Source organism: Thermobia domestica, chromosome 7, assembly GCF_964235325.1.
Source record: "Thermobia domestica chromosome 7, izTheDome1.hap1.1, whole genome shotgun sequence".
Taxonomy (NCBI): Eukaryota; Metazoa; Arthropoda; class Insecta; order Zygentoma; family Lepismatidae; genus Thermobia; species Thermobia domestica.
In genome coordinates, this window is record NC_137460.1 from 176756991 (window position 1) to 176772437 (window position 15447).

General features: G+C 37.5%; 2 protein-coding genes across 4 annotated transcripts in view; one reads left to right on the plus strand and one right to left on the minus strand.

Annotated features, from left to right (window-relative positions):
• Positions 1-5480, minus strand: part of Trmt6 (tRNA methyltransferase 6 non-catalytic subunit) — a 71510-nt gene extending 66030 nt beyond the window's left edge. The window contains exon 1 of one of the 3 annotated variants that reach the window (XM_081765606.1): positions 5326-5480. The gene's annotated coding sequence lies outside the window, so the exon portion shown is untranslated. The remainder of the gene's footprint in view (positions 1-5325) is intronic. The other 2 variants (XM_081765607.1, XM_081765609.1) reach the window with 2 other exon arrangements.
• LOC145690581 (inosine triphosphate pyrophosphatase) overlaps positions 4394-15447 on the plus strand; it is an 89774-nt gene continuing 78720 nt past the window's right edge. The window contains exon 1 of the mRNA XM_081765614.1: positions 4394-4412. The gene's annotated coding sequence lies outside the window, so the exon portion shown is untranslated. The remainder of the gene's footprint in view (positions 4413-15447) is intronic.

Sequence of the window (15447 nt, forward strand, 5' to 3'; positions counted from 1 at the left end):
TAGTCAGGCTATTTAATGAGTACTGAATCAATTCATACGCTGATATGTAGCTTTATCGGCAGTTTCAGTAAACTGATAAGCACTTTGAATCATGAGAATTAAAGCGCATTACAATGAAAACGCATAAACTAAACTATAGGTAACAGTATTTCAAAATCTTTTCATTTGCGTAATTAGCTACTTCACTTAATACAAGACGGCAAGCTTGATAAAATCGAAATTAGTGGGAATGGAAACGGAAAAAGCTGGAATTATGCGTGCATGAAAATGAATTTACCATTGGATCGTTGATCCAAATGCATTTTGTAGATGATTCACCAATATGATGTTCCACTGCCCAAGTGAAAGTAAAAACTGATGGGTATAACCACAGAATGTAAGTTTTGTTATACATCAATAGTGGGAAACATGGGTAAGTTTCTAAAATTGAAGTTGGAAATTAAAAATGCAAGCACTCAATCACATTTGAATCATTTAAGAATTTTCATTTGAAATGTTTATAATATCTCATTCTTCAAATTTTCCCAACTTTGCACGGTTTGTTGCCACCCTAATTTAGATACAAGGTTCTAAAATTACACTATATAGCTTCTAATGCTTGAAGCATGCTTTCCTCTGCCAGCTCTTTCAATATTATCTTTGAATATCACAATTTACAACACTGAACAGCTGAAAAGTACTATTTCTGCGCAGTAATACGATTTGAATGCATATGTTGTTAGTGAAAAAGAAAGAAAGTTGGAAATTTACAAATATTTCCTACTACACCTAATTACAACTGAAACAGGAGTAATTCTAAAAAAGGTATATTAGCATAAGTAATTAGGAATATAACGTTTAAAATATCGGCTATGATTAGTTGAAGAGGTCCAAGCATTTAAGAATGGAATTGTACTACACGCTGTATAAATGAGAAATGCAAGATGTTGTAGACTATAATGTACTTAGCAGAAACGCATATAAGGGAATATGAATACAAATACGCAAGTAGTTAGTCTTAACCTAACCTAATACGTATTAATAGAAATAAACAAATTTTTATCATTCTTTCGAAAATAAGGCTGGACCCCTTTAATAAACGGGTTCATTCGAGCAGACGGTTCTACCAAATAGAAAATTTATAGGTAATGGGGCGTTTACACTTAGTCGATTCAGTTGAATTGACGTCACTTTCAACTTAATCGACCGTGTAAACGGGACTTCAACTTAATCGCTTGTTGATCGAAGGCGATTAATCGACTGGCACTGAATTGAAAGACGTTCTATTTGCTGTGGTTGAAATAATTGAACACATCCATCGATCTGATTCGGCCTAGTTGCTTCGATTTAGTGGCAAATGCAGCGAGTCGATTTAGTCGTGCGACTAAATCGACCAAGTGTAAACGCCCCATAAAATATGATGTGAAACATTTTTCGTGAAGGAATGATAGTGTGAATATAAGTAATTACTGTCAGTGTGCAGCATACTGAAATGAATTTTGAGTGATAGTGAAAGTATTAAGTGTGCTCTTCCATTATTCTAGTTTATGTGTATATCCCCCTTCGCTGATGCCCTTGCTCCCTACGGACGGACTCTATCGCCACCGCTCGGCTCCCCCCTACTGCGCTCCCGCCCTAATTCGGTTAGATAGCATTCCTGCTTTTTAATGGCCACCTAGTAGGCTTACAAGTTGCTTCGTGTTTTATGCACAGTAGGTTTTTATGACATACTCCACACTGTATTTATATTAAGCCTCTTGTAGTCAATGTGCAAGTAGTAATGGAGCTCCTCATTTAGTGCACGTTCTGCTAAAAAAAAAAAAAAATACAAAGATCTAACCTAACCTGAAAATGTAAGAAATGTGTCAAAATTTGATAGAATCACCTGCTCGAGTAATGCCAACTAAACATCGGCCGAAACAGCTTTATCTTTCACCGATCACAGAGAGCCATCAATGAATGAATGAATGAATAGGGGATTAATTGGGACGTCAGCATCGAGGCTATATGTCCTCGTCATGATGAACACGGTTGCTGAGTACTAAAAGATTAAAAGAGAAACAGGCTAAAACGAATAGAGGTTAATAAAGAAAAGGCTGCTAAATGAAAGAAAAGGAAAAAAATAGAAAATAAATAAATAAAATAAAATATATAACAATAAAAATATATAGAAAAACAATAAAAGCTAAGAGAAATATAAAAATTTAGCAGCAATAAAACAATGACAACAGACTAAAAGAGCTCAGAGAACGTGAGCAACCCCAGAAGCATTAATTAACTCAAGTACCCTACCCGGCTAACTATACCACTTGGGCAAGAGTTTTCTATAGCCATTTCATTCGTTTTTTCGATTCTTCGATTCAGTGTTTTGATCTGTGGTTCCGGTTTTGAGAGCTTACCTGTTCCGCTAACTTGATTGCTGGTACTAAGTCAAGTGGTACGTGATGTGCTCTTGATGCTTTTTTTTTTTTTTTTTTTTTTTTTTTTTTAATGGGAAATTATGGTTATGGTGTGACGTTATCTTGTGAGATCGTCTTCAATGCTTCACGTGGTTAGTTGTGGCTGGAGGTGGTTCGTTTCTTAGATCTGAGTGTGTTGCTGCGATATATATATATATATATATCTCCAGATGGTGATCAGAAAAATGGAAACACCTGAACGAAATTGCAACTTACCACATTACCATGGTGTCGGGCCACCTTTCTCCTTCAGAACAGCCTGATGCGACGTGGGATGGAGGCATAGAGGTCGTGAATGGTAGCAAGTGGAATTTTACACCATTCCTCGTGCAGGGCATCGGCCAGTTCTGTGAGAAAGGATGGAGGTGGAAATCGTCGTCGGAGTCGTGTTTCCAAGACGGACCACAGATGTTCAATTATGTTGAGATCTGAGGATTGGGCGGGCCAGGGGAGGTGTTGAACTTCATCCTGATGTTCCTCAAACCACGCTGCAACAACGCCAGCTGTGTGAATGGGTGCATTATCATCCTGGAAGATGGCGTCATTGTCCGGGAACAACATCCGGACCATAGGATGCAAGTGGTCTCCTAAAATTGCGACATAATCGTTGGCAGTGATTCGTCCGCTAAGTGTGACCACAGGACCCAATGGAAACCATGATATTGCGGCCCACAGCATCACCGAGCCGCCGCCATGTTTCACAGTTGGGCGGAGACATGCAGATCATAAGCTTCTTTGGGCGTTCTCCATACATAAACACGGCCCGTGGTTGGGAATAGGGTGAGGGATGACTCATCAGACCATATCACACGTTTCCAGTCCTCAACGGTCCAAGTTGCATGGTCGCGTCATCATTTGCGGCGTGCGAAAGCGTCATGGTCCCTGATGGGCGGTTTGGCTCGTGCAACACGACCCCGTAAGTTCATGTCATGTAATTCGCGGCGGACTGTGATTGTCGAAACAGGGTGGGGAAGGTGCTGATTGAGTTCCTCCGTCACTTGCTCCGCTTTGGCACGACAGTTCTGCCTGACAATGCGCTTGAATACCCGGCGTGACCTGTCACTCATGATTTTCTTCCGCCCACTGTTCCGCTTCCCCGATGTGGTTTTCCCATGTGTTGTGTAGGCCGTCATCACCTTCGACACTGTCCCACGCGACACACCTAACACAGTAGCCACTGCCGTCACACTCACTCCACATAACCGCGCACCAGCAATTTGCCCTCTTTGAAAATCCGAGAGGTCTCCCATTTTACACTACCTCCGTCTGCTGCAGCCACTGGACACTGCTGTTCCACTGCGCCTGACGTAGTATGGAGACCGACCTAACACACCACCATCACCGATCCGGCGCTGCGGGCGCCACGACACCACTGCCAACCCATACATCTGACGTGTTGCCAACTACAGGTGTTTCCATTTTTCTGATCACCATCTGTATATATATATATATATATATATATACGAAACCAAAATTTTTTTATAGTGTGCGATACTGATATTGATGCTTCTAGATTTTATTTTTCTGTGAAGTCGCTGCTCCTTAAAAAGGAGTTGCAGTGTGTGTTTAAAAGGGCAGAAGCTTTGAGTTCTACATAATCGGTTAAAAGTGTACTTTGTATTTTAACGTGAGAATCTTTTGCTTTGTTACATATTTGTGTCTGCAGTTACGAAGTACACGAATATTATTTATGTATGATTATTTGGCTCTTTTTTAAGCACGGATTGCTGGAAAGTTTACTCGTCATTACCTAGTGGTCAGTGCAGGCATTTGACTGTGAACCATACTTATAACGTTGCAGACCTTTTAAGTGGGGCATATACGTAAAGTATTGAGGATCTTTGGTGACATTTGAAGAGGAGTTTGAGCTGCACGTGTGGGTCAGAAGGGACGATGTTGCAGTTTGGATATTATATATCGAATATGAAATTTTGTTCCGGATATAGCATTGAGCAAGCAGTAATGAAATATCAGGTATTTACTTTCTATTATTTTTTCCGTAGTTGTAAAATATTTATTTGGTTTCGTTTGCTGTTGTTTCATTTCAAGTATATAGTTTGTGAAATTTCCACTGCGCATTAATTGCAGTTTCTGAAAGCGTAATGGGGTTAAAAAAGGATAGGAGGGCGTGCTTGGTAATAGTATACATGAGACCCCCTGATCTGCGTTTCTTCTGTGTTCTATTACCACTTCTATATGAAATACCATAAATTTTGTACGTAGTGCAATAGTAAGAAGTATCCATGTGCACAAGACATGCGATATGTGTTAAATCCCCCCCCCACACACACACACAGTCATAGATAAAGTACAAGGGCACTACACATGCAGATATAAAGTACAGGTACGTTCTTTTTTTTATTTTCGTATCAGTCGATAAGTAAATAAAAGTCGCTTTGTTACCCCCTTTGTAAGTTCGTACATACTCAATGAATAATCCCTAAAAGTATGAGCGTCCTGCTCCTACGGGAACTGATGCAGCTTCATGTATACTATATCCCCGTTTTTTTCCCTGCATATAAAATCCCGGGGAAAAAATATTTCCATTTCTTTACTTTATTTCCCAAATTATAAGAACCATATGATTAATCCCTTTATTTTAATTTATTATGATTTACTTCTAGGTTTTAAATAATTTGGAGATTAAAAAATTAAAATTCGCTGACTACTTTATATAATTAATAGTATAATTTTTTTAAGTTCCATTTCCATTTGCACTAGAAAGTAGCAAAGTACTAATTTATAAATGATGAAAAGGGACCAGTTTTTAAAGTAATCTTAAAATTCTGTAGAAACAGAGATGAAGTAACTTCAATACACCCCGAACCACAGTTTTCACTTAAGCATAAGTAGTAACAACAGTCTATTAGGATAAAGTTAGTCTTACCTACTTCTTAATATAAAATACACTTAAGTTTGTGGTGATTAATACACTTGCACTTGTCTTGCCTTGAGACCATTATCGGTCAAATGGATAGGTAGGTGCACCAGCATTAAAGACATGTGGGCTACAATTACAAAATCGTCTTATGTGTACCTCATACGGAGGATTTGTGATTCAAGAACAAAACAATAAAATTCAGAACACAATTCGGAAGATTAATATATTACGACGCTAGTGTGGTACTTCCCGAGTAGGTAGGAGTGCACTTTCTGCTTTATTTGTATGTAGATATGTTGTCGATTTAATATGGGTGGTAACGAAGATTGCAGATTGTCTAAAAGAAGGTTTAAATTAAATTTAAAAATTATAAAAGATGTTGCGTAATGCAATTTGACGGCGAGAAACCATGTTGATTGTTTACTCTGTAGTGGGTGTGTGCGCGCGTATGTGCGGAAGTTGTATTTCTGAAGTCTGACAGAACACTTAAGCTGGTAAGTAGTTCGTTGCTTCATGCGGAAAATTATATTTCATTGATTATTTTTCGTTGAAATTTTAAATACTAAATGGTACCGCGTGTTGTGAAGTATGAGATCCTTTTTTCATTGAAATGATTTTTAAAGTGTAATTACATTGGGCCTATTCCACCATTGAACTTTGCAACTTTTCACTTTGCGCTTTGCAATTTGCAGCAAGGTTTATGTTCCACGAAAAAAAAATACTCCTGCAAAGTGAAAAGTGCAAAGCAAAAATTTGCAAAGACTTTGCATAAATTTCTGACTTTTGTTCCACCATCATCTTAAAACTGAAAAGTGCAAAGCAAAAGTCTGCAATGTTGTATCGTATTTTGCAAAGAATAGTTTAGCTTTTCCTGAATGATTGACTAAGAGCCATTGTCATTTGGAAATGTTTCGGAGGTTATTATATTCAAGTGATGAATCAAGTGGGGATGAGATTCCTAAGAAAGTGTATAAAAACACAATCAACTTCCACGGTATGAATGTATTTCAGTTTAAAGATTGCTTTCGTTTGACAAGTGAGCAAGTAGAATTTGTATTAGAGCACATTGGACCGGCTTTGGAAAGAACAACAAAACGTAGTAAAGCCTTACAGCAAACCAACAAGTACTTCTTTGCCTTCATTGGTAAGGAAATGGTCCCCAAATGCACGGATTAGGACAAATGCACAGTGTATCAAAAGCAACTGTTTGTAGAACACTACATGGTGTTGTGAATTCTATTATAAACATTATGTTTCCAGATATAGTAAAATGGCCAAATGACATAAACAACATTGCACGAGATTTTTTACGGAAAGGTGGTTTTCCATCAGTTTGTGGGTGCATAGATGGAACACTTATTAATATCGATGCTCCATCACAAAATGAAGAGGTGTTTGTAGATAGACATGGGAAGCACTCAATTAATGTTTTGATGATATGTGGTCCCGATTATGTGTTATACAGTGCAAGTGCGAATTGGCCTGGAAGTGTACATGATAGTCGTGTTTTACGTAATTCTGCGGTAAGCTGTCTATTTGAAGGAGGTTGGAGACCGTTTCCCGGTGCAGTTTTGCTTGGTGACAGTGCATATGGATTGAAGAATTGGCTTATACCACCTTTGCCTAGGAATCCAGTAGATCCGGCTGAGCAACGTTTCAATAGAGTCCACAAAAGAACAAGGAGAATTATTGAGAACAGTTATGACATTTTAAAAGAGTGGTTCCCGTGTTTAAATCATATTCGAATGAGTCCACAAGAGGCTGGGAAGGTCATTCTAGCGTGTGCCACGTTGCATAATGTTGCATGTACAGTTGGACGGCAGGAGTTTCAGGAGATGGGTAATGGCTTGGAAGAGAACCATGATGGGACCGTCGATGTCGAGGAAGAGAATGTAGCCCAACGGGTTGCAATTGAACGTTTAAATAACCTTCTGAGATACTTTTCCATCTACACTCATGTCCAAAATTATTGTCGCACGCCTGTAAATATGTTGTTGTAGGAATATAATTTGATAACGAATTCACCAGGTATTTTTTATAAATGTTAGTATGTGTATAATCGGTAAATACATGTATGTGGAAAATTTCATGTCAAAAGAGCAGTAAATAAGAAAAATAAAACGAAAATAAAACTTTCTTGTCCATCTAGCAACATTTTGTTTTACTAATTGTAATTTTCGTATTTTTAATTATTTTCCTATGAAATTTACCAGAAATATAAATTTCCCGATTATACACATAGTGGCAGTATTAAAAGTGCCCTGTAAGATTATTATCAAATTATATTCTTACAAGTAGACAGTTATAGATATGCGACAATCATTTTGGACATGAGTGTACGTATGACAGAACCATTATATCTGTTGTTCACATTATTTTGATATAACAACCTAGCTAACCTAAACTGCTTAATCTTCGATTTCAGAGATTTTGTGTGTATTAAGTATATTTATTAAAGTGTTGGGATAGGTTAACTATTTCTTGTTTTATTTTATTTGTGCTGCATCCTGAAGTTAAGATTTGTAGTTCTGAACCATGTATTTTTGCATAAGCACGGTGCAAGCTCATCATGGAGCCGTTACCAATGAACAATAAAATCATATAGGTTGGTTATAAGGTGCACAGTAGTCCTTAGAACCTCCTTTAGCGACAATTGAGACAGTAGTAAGTGCGTTTGTGTCCCGTTAATGGAATGGAATTCTCTAGAAGTTCACCCAGTGGATGTGCCGTTCACAATGAACCTAAATCTCGTATAGCTAATTCAAGAATTTTCCATATCCGGGGAAAGACAATATTTGGTATCCTGACCTATTAATTTCAACTATTTTTTTTTATTACCGGTACTTAGATAAGTATAATTCGCTCTTCACTACACATAAATGTATTGCACGATTACTCGAAAACAACTGCTGGTAAATCTCTCCACATATTAGTTGCATAAATAGCGCGTACATTTTGTTTTGGAAAGATGACAACCAACGGCGCCGACTTTCCAAAATTTATGTGGGTGCGTACGGGACGTGTCATATGTTTTCAGGTAAGTTTTGATATTTGATTGGCTTATTTTTAGTTAAAATCTTATGAACACTGTCATAAAGGGCTATGCTGTGATAAAGTACTATAAAGTTGGGGCTGCCCTAGCTCAGTCGGTAACACAGCTGTCTTAAACGCAATAGAAACGGGTTCAAACTAGGATCCAAACTTAAAATCTTGTGAGTGCGCCGCACCTACAAGATTATTTGTGTGGGCGCTGGAGCCCCGGAGCACAAACGTAATCGCTGTGCATGGCGACAACTCTATATTGTAATGACTTTGGTAGAGTCAATAATGGACCGAGATTTATCCCCTTCACCAATTTATTATAAAATTTGTTAAATACAAAATGTCTTCGATTACAAAGAGTAAAATAATGTCTATCTCATTATATCCAGATGAGAGGAAAATAGGCGTTTGCACGGTGCCCCTTCTCTCAAGGCAGTCTCCAAGGAACCTGCCGGTTCTGGTGAGTCTTGAAGGATAGCCCCCTCAGCTCAAGGCAGCTTCGCGAGGTTTGGTTGTAGAAAGGACCCCTAGTCCAATGTGACTCCGGGAAGGATAGGTGTACCCCTAGTCCAGTGCGACCTCAGGGCGGTGTAGGTGGTTTGCTCAGTTGGACGACTGATGCTGGGTCCCTCGGTGGTTCGCCTTTTATCCATCCTCTTCCGGTCCTTCCGTGAGGTCCGTCTTCTTTCGGCGTCCCTCGGAGTTTTCCGTTTCGGCTTCTCGTCTGTTATGCTGTTTTCAAACAATACCACGTGTTGTGTTGTTATGTGCTCTTGTCATGATGTGGGGATCCTTGCAATATTTTTATTGGTTTATTGAGTAACCTATCAAACAAAAGTACCACTATACACTGTAATTTGTGACTCTATACCATGTTCTTTACCTTTCAATTACATTCATATCTCGAAACTATTTTTTCCCTGAGTAAGAGAAAACTTGCCTCTTACACGTTGAGATTTAGTTCCTTTCCGTTTAAATCAGCCAACCCTCCGTAACACATACAGAATGTTTCTAAAGGAGGATGTTGTGTTACTTAATGACGTAATAGGATTCATATTAATGATAATAGAAGTAGAAATTTTTGTACTAACTGAAGCATCCAAATATTAAGACAGCGCACCGACGCTACATTTCAATGACTTCCTCGTCACCTTCATCTTGAGTGACTCTGTAGCCGCTGCATACCGATCTTCAAAATAAATTAGCCAATAGGAAGAGAGTGGACGATAACAAGAAAAGAAATGGGAGAATCTAAAGCCCACGATTGATATTAAAACCAAAGATTAGCCCCTACTTCGGAATAATTAGTTGACATTGCAATAGACAACATTCTGAATAAATGTAATTCCCCAATAGTAATGGAAAAAAATTGGAGGCAGAGATGTCTAAAACAGGTAACGACGTCATAGGAAATAATGTTTAACGTATCCGGCAAAAAGTAAATTCAGGAACATGAATTAAATGAAAAATTACGTAACAAAAGTATGAAAACGTCCTTAGACACTAGTAGAAGAGCCAGCGCTTCCATTATTCAGATGTATACTTGGCAAATACACAAGTGGAAACACTATCCAAGTCCAGAGCAGGGCCACGCGTAGTGTAGTCGCTAACGCTCTCACCTTCGGTGCGAGCGGGTCCGAATTAGATTCCCGGTGGGGGCACTCGCTCGAAAAAGTGTAAAACGCTTTTCAGGCCAGCCACCCCGAATGAGGTTTTAGTGGGTTTTCCTCATTCACACTAGGCAAATGCCGGGGTGGTACCTAACTTATATATCTTAAGCCGCTTCCTTCCTTCCTTTCCTTTCCCAGGATAGTGTGCTCGCCGAGGGACGTCATCCCTCAAACGTGACGGGCTAAATGGCCTTAAGATGATGAGAGCTCAGAAATCTAAAGTCCCCAAGTCCAGAACACAGAATCAATCACTGAGACCCAAGTAAACTCATAATTTGTTTGTTGCAAGACACGGTAGTAACTACGGGTGTGTAAATAAATATTGTATAAAATGCATTCAGTAAATATATCCTTTTTAAGTTACTCTGTGCTTGTTCATAATAAACTAACATGTGCGTCATGAGATCGATTGTGAAATATTCTATTTGCAGGAATACTTGATTAAGGAGAAACACGATTCAAAACAAATAACATTTATGAAACTGATACCACAACATTTCATACTGACAATTACCACTAACTTGTTAAATACTGGACGTAAAAGAACTTAGTCTAAATGAAATAATAGGAATATATTTAGTTACTGGAACGCATAAATTAACTCAACAATTACTACTTCACAAAATCGAGCACAGCGAAAATAAATTAAATAAAACGAAAACAAGAAATAAAATAAATAAATTCACATCTGAAAGTTTTCAGTTACGTTAGCTGTTCTGTTGACTATTTACTATTTGGCAAAATTTAAAACGGAGTTTAGCATACTTTAAAAAAAGAATTATCATAATTTTAGAAAGTACTTTATTCATGCAAAATCTAATAGGAATGTATGTAATACATAATTCACACAAACATACTGTATAATCTTTCTCATAATAGAAACAGTAGTTATTCGTCACACATGGATTTTAACATAAGTATTTATGTAATGCTTGATGATTATAACAAGTGTAATCATTCTTAAATCAAAATCACACTATACACTGTAATTTGTAAATCTATACTCTATTCTTCAACTTTCAATATATTTATATATCTAAATTCTATTTCTGTTCTTGAATAAATAATAATAATAAATCTGCCTCAGACATGTTTCATTAAACGAAAACGAAATTTGTTCAAATTTCAATGCTGTCACACAATTAGGTTTAAATTATTTTCGTTTAAACAGGGCAAACCTAAGTAACATATACAGGATGTTTCTAAACAACTCCAACAACACTTGGGAGGTGATTCTTGACAGAAAGAAAAACAGTATAGACCAACCTGTGATCAAAAGTGCATAGTCCGGGAGGTATAGGCTGCCGAAAACGTAAAAAAAAGAGAACTTTATAGATAATTGTCGTAGTCGGGTCTAGACATCACTTAGGAACTAGTGTTCTATCCAAAAATGCATCTTTCAGAATTATTCAGTACTTGCGCTACAATTTCTAGAGATACAGTTCGGTAATATTTCAAATTTTCTAAATACTCTTTAACTGGCTCTATGAGAATAGTTGTGCAAGTATTCTGAAACACTGTATTTGGATAGGGCACAATGATGTCTTGACCCGACTGCGATGAGACACATAGTGGTGGAGCTAAGGATATTTAAAGTTCATTTTTCCACATTTTCGGCAGCCTGTAACTCCGCACATTTGACCACAGATTGGTCTATTAGTTTTCTCTTATTTTGGTGTCAGGAATCACCACCGGAACGTTGTCGCTATTGTTTTGAAACGCCCTGCGTATGAAAACAAGAATACTCCAATGTCTTTGCCAATATAACGAAAACAGGAATTCAAGGCAGATAATCAATCATATAACCGTGAGAAAAAGTTTTTACTTCTCATTTTCATTTGTTACAGGGGGCAGTTACAGTAGGTCCACATTTTCCGCATTTACAATTTGAAATGTTACTGATGCTTTTTGTGCCAATTCTTCCGCCAATTCTGAAGGGGGAAGACCCATCTCCCTTTCTAGTTTCAACGCCTTTAACTTCTTATGGTAAATTTCAACACGCAACAATTCGAGTTTCAACTTCCCTTTCTCGGATGCACTTCCTTCGACCTGTCTGGCATACTTTCTCTTCTTCAAAGGAATATTATTAGAAGTTGTAGGCACTGGATCACTCAGTTCAATTTCGGGCATCACAATTTTAGAAATAAGGAAATCTTCGTTTCCAATAGCAGGACTTTGATCTGGCAGCCGCGCTTCTGCATATGATTCTGGAAGGGACAACCCATCTATAACCTCATTGTCCTTCGCTAATATACTAAAAATAAATTCATCTACTGGATCCAGCTTAGTAGCTGCTCCGCCCTGACGTCCGGTCTTCCTGGCGTTGTCTCGTTTTGCCTAGGAAAAAGAAATGTATACAGTAAAAAGCCTTACTTGAGTAATAAAGAAAACTGCAGAAAATAGTACCACTACTTTATTAAAAAATATATAATATCCGATTTTTGGGCAAACTGACATTTTTTGTTTTCAGTCGAAATTAAAATATGGCACGGTTATGTGTGTATATATGTGTGGCTTCAATCTAAACGGGCCAACATTCCTATTATCTTCGTTTGCCAAAAAATCGTATTTTTGTCAATTTTAAATGCATATTTTCCTGTGCAAGAGGAGCTGTGTCAGCATGGACTAGTTTGAAATGATTTTCCGAATAATGTTTGAAATACATTGAAACAATACACTCAAAAAAAATTAAAACGCGTTTTACGAAAAAACGTAATTTTGAAACGCCCTTTTACATCTGTCACAAATATATTATTATTTTAATAAAATAATAAATTTTAATATAAGACAAGAAACAGCACTGCTTTGTTTTCCTCTGTTTCTATTGCATGAGACTACCGACCATCACATCTGAATATACGAGATTATATACCATGGTGGAAAAAAATCAAGTTTTTTTTAATTTAAATCGATAAACAAGCCGTTTCTTCTTTCATAATACGTATCGCAAAATTATAAATAAAACTGGGAAGTAGAATTAAGTGTAATTGGCCCTCGTTTAATTTGAAAACTTTTAAAATGAGGTTGAATTTACACAACATTATACTTGTTTGCTTTAATTTTTACTCAATTCATTAATTTAATTGTATACGTGCAACTTTTAGGAATCTCATTCAGGTCAGAATAGAACGGGTAAAGAATGCACAAAGAAGACTTCCATAAACACATTGGAAGGTATTATAATGAATTCTGGTACTTATCTGATGAAACTGAGGAAAAAACAAAAATGACAGTAAATTAGGACCAAATACAGTTGCTACTACCTTTAACACTAGTACTACAATAATAATAGTAATAATAATACAGAGCAAACTTATTAGAAACTTGCATCTAAGGTTGCCAGAATGTGGCATTTTAAAGCAAGGCAGGTGGACAAGATCTTTCGAACAATACTGTACTACACAAGATAAGGACAACCGCAATAACTTTCTCGTTCCCATTAATTAAATAAAATAATACATGTTTAAAATAATAAATGTTAATAATAATAAAATAATAAATGATATTACTAAAATATTTCTAAATAATGAGCAAAACTGCCTGTGCACTTTCTGAGAAAATAGTATGAAAAATCCACCTCCAAGAGTAAATCCACTTTTGCAAATTTTTCAAGCAAAAACAGCTTACCCCATATTATAGAGTTGTTAGTGAAGTATTTGTTCATCAAGTATGAACAAAACCGGCTCAGCAGTTTTCGAAAAACAATCTTTAAAACAAATCATCTCGACATACACAAGAGTAAAAAATCTTTTTCAGCGTTTTTCTTTACAGACCGTTCATACCACATTATAGCTTTGCTAATAAAACATTTATGGAGGTATGCGCATAAACGAGAATAGTAGAAGAGCACGCTTACACATACAATACCAGGGCCGGCGCTAGCAGTTTTGCCGCCCTGGGCAGTACTTTCAAATGCCGCCCCTTTAATCTGCAAACCTTATTTTGACAGAAGACGTTCAGGTATTAAGAAAAGTAAGATACTATACACCCTCCATTCCAAAAGAAACCAACGTTTTAAAAAAACAAAAAAGCAATGTACATTTTGAAACAAATCATTTTTATTAATCAATGTATTCCCCTTCTGCATCGATACACATATTTGCACGCTCCAACAAGTTGTCAAACGACTTCTCCATGTCCTTTATTGGAATGGTCTTTAGGACGGCGGTCGTCGCCTTCTCAATGGCATCAATCGATGCGTGCCACTTTCCTTTCATCGCCAAATGCAGTTTCGGGAACGGAGCGAGATCTGGTGAATAGGGCGGATGATGCAACCGAATAATGTGATTTTTGACCAAAAATTCAGTTACAAGTCGCGAACGATGTGATGGTGCATTATCGTCCAAAAGAGTCCAACTGCCGATTTCGCGATATTCGGGCCGAATACGACGAATTCTTGCCAGCAAACGCTTTATGACGCCCAAGTAAAACTCTCCAGTGACTGTCTGGCCGGGCTGAACAAATTCTTTGTGGATAATTCCTTTTGAATCGTAAAAACAAATCAGCATCACCTTAACTTTTGACTTCACCAAGCGACTTTTTTTTTTTGGGTGTTCCTTCATCCGGCGCTCTCCATTCAGCACTTTGCCGCTTTGTTTCGGGCTCATATTCAAAACACCACGTTTCGTCACCAGTTACAATCGATTTCAAGAAGTTTCGATCCTGCCGAGCACTTTTAACGATGTCTTTGCAATGCGCAATTCGATCAACTTTTTGGTCTTCGGTGAGTTTGTGTGGTACAAACCGCGAATTAACCTTCTTAAGGCCCAAAACTTCGGTCAAAATGCGGTATGCGGTTGTTTGAGGAATGCCTAATTCCATTTCAATAACTTTCAACGACGATTTTTTGTTATGTTTGATGAATTCACGCACTTTTTCGATGTTTTCTTCCAATAATCCGGTTCTGGGACGGCCTGATCTTTCGTCATCATCCAGCGTCTCTCTACCCGATTTGAATCGCCTGAACCACTCGTAAACTTGCGTACGGGATAGACACTCATCACCATATGCATTTTGTAGCATTTGGTGCGTTTCACTAAACGTTTTACCCAGTTTAACACAAAACTCAATTCCAGCTCGTTGTTTGAAACTAATTTTCCGACCGATGTACACAACACACTGACAGTTGTAACGCAATAACTTTGTTGCCGTGCATCCAAATGTCATGACATTTATACCAGTTGTCAATGAGGGACTACGCCATCTACCGGTAAAATAGTACAACAGATGGCACTAGTGGTACTATTTGTTTTCAAAAGTTTGGTTTCTTTTGGAATGGAGGGTGTATTTAAAAACATGTATGAAAAGGAAAATTAAACAAAAAATTGACTACCTCTCTCGAATGCTTACGTAATATTTAAATGACTAAATGACTCCATACATGACACAATATTCAGTATGATCGATTTCGCTGTAC